At 34.3% G+C, this 5,967-nt stretch overlaps 1 protein-coding gene across 1 annotated transcript in view; it reads left to right on the top strand.

Moving 5' to 3' along the window:
- LOC106460714 (voltage-dependent calcium channel subunit alpha-2/delta-3-like) overlaps window positions 1-5,967 on the top strand; it is a 214,017-nt gene that overhangs the window by 68,063 nt on the left and 139,987 nt on the right. The window lies entirely within an intron of this gene.

Genomic DNA, 5,967 nt, shown 5'->3' with positions numbered 1-5,967 from the left:
AATAGTCTAAGTTGCTAATGACATGAAATATATATATATATATGTGTGTGTGTGTGTGTGTGTGTGTGTGTGTGTGTGTGTGTGTGTGTGCGCCAAAGTTCCATGTTCAACCAACGTTAATCAGAATAAAGTTCCATGTTCAACCAACGTTAATCAGTATTTAAAGTTCCATGTGTATTTTCTATATTCTGTTATCTGAGCTACCGACATATTTTTTATTCCTATGTATTTCAGATTTAAAAACATGGAATCTGATTTGCAAACAATATTACATGTAATGCAACTTATCAGGAAATGGATTTATACAAATCGTGTGAACAATAATACGTACCCTGTAAAAATAATGAAAGTTTAAGTGAAAAACTGTCTTCGTTTTTTTTTTTGTAATTGAATTAGTTCAAGCTGTTATTTCTATATTTTTAGATTTTACACTTTTTAGAAACGTTCGTGATAATATAATTGAATTGATGTTCTGAATAGTAAAATGACAGAGAACTATGAGTATTCAAGTAGTTAATCATTTTTTTTTTGTTCTTGTGTGGGTGGTTGGGTGGGCGGGCGAGTGGTCAGTAGATTGATATATATATCAACGTCACTTTAACCAAAAAGGGTTTTTGACTAGTATTTTGTCAGCCCGCCTTGTGGTCCTAGTGAGTGGTGTAGTTGAGTAAAACGACTATCGATATATATATGATACAATTCTTTTTCTTCTGGAATTTCAGTGGGAAGATTTTATTAGTATTTACTTCGTTTGTTGTTTTTTTTACTTTAATTAGGGTCAGCTATAACGTCAACCATGGCGGTAGACAATTGTATTTTGTGTTAATTTAGTGGTATTTTGTACTTACGAACGCTGATACTCTTGGATAACTTAGTTTGTAGTGAGTTTTCTAATTCAGAAAACGCAAAATATTGGGATTATTGTACACTGATGTCTGAGGAGCAGTTCTAATCTTGCGAGAACACAATAAGACTAGAAATAGAATACAATTAAGCATCCCCTCGGTCACGTGTTTATTGATGTTGTATTCACAATACCTGTTTATTTATAAGGTATCGCATTTTTGTGTAAATCTTTAGTAATATTACATATTATGATGTAATATCCTTCGTTTTACGTAATCAACTTCTTTCATTTGTCAGGATGTAAAAAGGGTCTACTAATTAAACTGTTTACAGACGTTAAAATCTCGGCCGATTTCTCAAAATTAGATAGAGTGTAAAGTTACACTGTATTACATTATAGCTCTTGGCGAATGTGTTTTCTCAATGTCGCACATTGTTCGAGGCATCTGTTATTTCAGAATTTCAAGAAATGTTTGGACTTTTTCCCGTTTCTGCACAAATTATATAGTTTTGCTGATAATGTATCAACATTTAAAAGGAACCGTTATCAGTATTTTTGTTCCATTGTATACTAATTTGAATTTTGTGAGAGTTACAGTGTGAACATATATAAAAACAAAGGTGTAAAAAGAGAAAATCATTAATGGCCGCTAGATGACACGCCAGAAGAAGGTGTGTTTGTTGTAAAGCACAAATCTTGCACGATGGGCTATCTGTGTTCTGCCACTGCAGGTATCGAAACCCGATTTTTATCAATATAAGCCCTCACCGACGGAAGGCGGGTTGGAAGAAGGTGCATGGTTACGATATTTTATAAACACACGTACTGGATTGAGTAAAATGTGAAATGGCAGTGTTCCTGTCTGTGAAAAAAAACCTACAACGCTTGTTTCAAAAATAGCCTGAAAGAAGGCTGGTAGGTACTAGTATTTTCAGCCTTAAAAAAAAGATCCATTTCATTGCCCTCATTACAGCAGAGATTAAAAAAAAAGAATTACTATTTTCACTCTCGTGGTAACAATGAACACTATACCTTACCTCTTTTCGGTGTTAGCTAGAAAGAATGCTACTTTACTTTTTCTTCTTGAGGTAGCAGTAGATGTAGTCAATCGTTTTACTTTAGTAACAACTTTCAATACTAAACAAATACTTAAAACGTGAGAAAAATTGCGGCTTTTTTTTTTGGTAAGAGGTTAACGCCATGTTCTTTTAAGCTTTTGACCATCTTAGTTTTAGCCGTCGTTAAGCTGAAAGGAAAGAGTTTTTACGTCATCTTACTCGTTTCTTCTGTGGGATAAAACTGTAAAGCTCATCCTTTACGTCAGGCGATAGGATAGAAAAAACAAGAACCACATTTTATTCCTGGCGAAAGGATGAAAAACAAGAGCTTCTCTTTTGTTTCTGGCGATAGGATAGAAAATTACACCATCCTTCAGTTTCTGGCGATAGGAGAGAAAGGCGAGGTCCACCTTTTTGCTTCTGGCGATAGGATAGAAATTTGCGCCATCCTTCAGTTTCTGGCGATAGGAGAGAAAAATGAGGTCCATCCTTTGTTTATAGTTTATCAAAAGAAATAAAGAGATCCTCTCCCTTTACCTTTGATGAATGTAGACGTTTCCGAGTCTAGTTGCATTTCCTTTTATGGAAAAAACAGAACAGAACTCAGCAACAAAAGTTCTAGAGATCATATATAAAATAAAAATAACAACAACTCTACATTGTACGCTTTTTAGGTAATTTTCTCCATTCCAGGGCAGTAAACCTTAAACTAAACATCGCCAGTCCATGTCTCCTTGCTTTGTAGATTATTGTGCATGTAGTTTCTGCTTTTTTTGGTACTATATAATATCTCATACAGTAGCGCGCGCAACCAACGTTAATCAGAATTTAGATACAGGAAACCAAGTACTTTGGTATACATGAAACACTTGTTAGATACAGGAAACCAAGTACTTTGGTATACATGAAACACTTGTACTAACATCATAGGAAGTAATGTACATTGATACTTTTCTCTTGCCTCCAGTTGGCTCAGCAGTAAGTCTAAGGGCTTATAACGCTAAAAATCAACTTTCGATACTCGCTGTGGGAATACAGATAGCCCCTTTGTGTAACTTTGTATTTCCCAATAGTCATTTTTCTTACTCGATCATAACGGATTATCATTTACCCACGAAAACAAACATTTTTAAACTGCCTGTTTTTTTTAGTGTCAGTTAAAAAAATATGATTCAACTATTCGCTTTTTATAATGCACTTCGATAACGATGATGATTCTCTGGAGGGTTGGCTAGGTTTTTTTTTTTATAAATATTAGTCTTTTCAGCAATTCCCTCAGTTTTTGCTGTTGAATGTGAATTACTGAAAATACGCGTACGGTTGTAGATGTATATTGGTAACAACATACCTGGCTCTCTGGAGCGAACGGCTGGCGTTTTAGTTTGTGTTCTTAAAAGTGACCTAATACGTTATTCTTTATAGCTGGGTTCATAAAATGTTATTTTTGATGATATTTGGTTGTGTTTGCACTTGAGTTTTTTTATATTATTTTGGATGTTGGTTTAACCTGCATCACCTAATTTAGCCATAGCTCGCGACGTATTATTGTGATTACGGCTGAGAATATCCTTGTCAACAAGGGCATTCAATTGACTATTCAATGCGTTCTAGTTGTCATAAATTTTAATTCTCTGTTACAGGAATTTGTGTAATTAAGTAGTTCTAACCAGTTTATGTAGAATTTGTTTTATTGATTCATAGGTATCTGTTTAGTTGTGATCTACATGCCAAACTTACTTTTCAACAGTGATTATTATTAATTAGAAATCTAGCGGGGAATTGGGATGGCGAATGGAGAATTAAAAGCAAAATGTACGAGCCTGTAGATGTTGAAACGACGAAAGATGATTTTCTAACCCTAAACGACACTGCTTGGTTTTCTTTCTTAAATGTATATTTCGCTAAAAAAAGAGAGAATTATGTTATTAATAGTAATATAGAACAGTTAAGAAATTACGGTGTTCCAACCTGTTCATTGAATAACAACTACCTGGCAACTTTTAAAACTAAGTAATGGTTAGAATTATGGCCACTGTTACCCTAAACAGGGTATCAGCTGAAGGACGTGTTACTTCTACCTTTACAGAAAAACGAACTAAAGTTTTCACTGTTTTTCTTCTCTTGTAAAAAGAAGGATACCAATTTGACCAGTTACTTAAATAGTAGTATGCTTTAGAATGTAGACGCATTACAGATTAAATATATATTATAAAACATTATTATTATTATATATATTATAGAGAGAGTTGAAGAAACTGTTAAGTTTGAAAACTTAAATGATCTCCAATCCTGTTTAATGGAAAAGAGACGGCTTCTATATGGAGGTTTTCTTGACAGCTGTTCAAACTACATCGCTTGTAGCTTTACTACAGGGACGCGCTTACATTTATGACACTACAGAAGAACCTACAGTGACCGTACAGTATAGAAGCCGAAACTTCGTCCTGTTTCCATTCAATAAGCAGTTGTAGTCCATTAAAGTTCTTGAACAAACTGTTGTCGAGTCCGATATTGTAACCTAGCTATTGGTGTTGTTATGAGAATACTAGTTGTTGGTTTTCTTTAGAGACCTTTTATGAAAAATAGGTCGTTTGGTTCGTGATACCAGTTTTTACAGCTAAAGTATCATTTACATAATTGAACTCGATAACTTTTTCATCTCTTGTTAAAAGTACTAGTCTCCACTCTCCGTGGTTGAAAAAAACAACAACAAAAACCAAAAAGCTGCGTATGTACGCGTGCCTTTATTAGTTGTGGTACAACGGTTATTGTTATGTTGGATAATTGCCGTTGAACGTAGATTAGATCACGAAGTTTGTTGTGACATTCTCCTGGCTAAGCTATAGAAATGTCACTCATGACAACCAAACATTCCAAAGTTGTGAGAAAATGGCGACCTAACTATCGCGGTTGTTTGTGGTTGGTGTATACTGTTCATTATTCTTAACTCAGTACCAAATACAAAAAAAAATTACTCTCGTGAGATTCTGGTTTTTATTACAAAACGGTCCTTTACTTTGTACATAGTAAATAATGCGTCCAGTTAGTGGCTACTTTTACAGCATGACAATAAACTATTGCAGGAAACGCCACCTGTTAGAAAATTTAAATAAACTCTCTGACGCTTGGAAATTCTCATAACGAATCCATTCAGTCGGTGATTTCTTTTGCATCATAGTACAGTGATCTTCTTTAATTTTACAATTCTGGCAGAAGAACGGGCCAGGAATGTTTTTTTGAGGGGGGAGGGGTTCAACATATTTATTGTTACGAACTTATCGGATTCAATCCCCTCCACAACAGTCGTTCTTTACTCTATGTGACACCTGAGTTATTTTACTTGCAGCTACAAAAAAGACAACGCTAGTTAGTTCATTGTAGGCATGTGTTTCTTGAGTTCAAACACCCGCCTCAGAATGCCCATCATGATTATGGCATTTGAATGAAAGTTCATTCTTAATTTCAGAAATGAGATGTCAATAAAACTTTTGGAGCCATTTGTCAACGAACGTTAATCAGAATAAAGTTCCATGTTCATCCAACGTTAATCAGAATAAAGTTCCATGTTCATCCAACGTTAATCAGAATAAAGTTCCATGTTCAACCAACGTTAATCAGAATAAAGTTCCATGTTCCAAGTGTTTCATGTATACCAAAGTATTTGGTTTCTTGTATCTAGCAAGTGTTTCAAGTATACCAAAGTACTTAGTTTCCTGTATCTAAAATGTGTTTCATGTGTACCAAAATATTTGATTTCCTGTAGTTTTTTTACTGTTTATAACAACTGTTTCATATATTACCAATGCGTTGTATTTCCAGCATGTAACAAATATTTCATGTATACCAAAGTATTTGGTTTCCTGTATCTAACAAGTGTTTCATGTATACCAAAGTATTTGGTTTCCTGTGTCTAGAAAGTGTTTCATGTATGCCAAAGTATTTGGTTTCCTGTGTCTAACAAGTGTTTCATGTATACCAAAGTATTTGGTTTCCTGTATCTAACAAGTGTTTCATGTATACCAAAGTATTTGGTTTCCTGTATCTAACAAGTGTTTCATGTAT

This window comes from Limulus polyphemus, unplaced genomic scaffold, assembly GCF_000517525.1.
Source record: "Limulus polyphemus unplaced genomic scaffold, Limulus_polyphemus-2.1.2 Scaffold821, whole genome shotgun sequence".
Lineage (NCBI taxonomy): Eukaryota > Metazoa > Arthropoda > Merostomata > Xiphosura > Limulidae > Limulus > Limulus polyphemus.
Note: the sequence above shows the minus strand (reverse complement) of the source record. Positions and strands in the feature narration are given on the sequence as shown.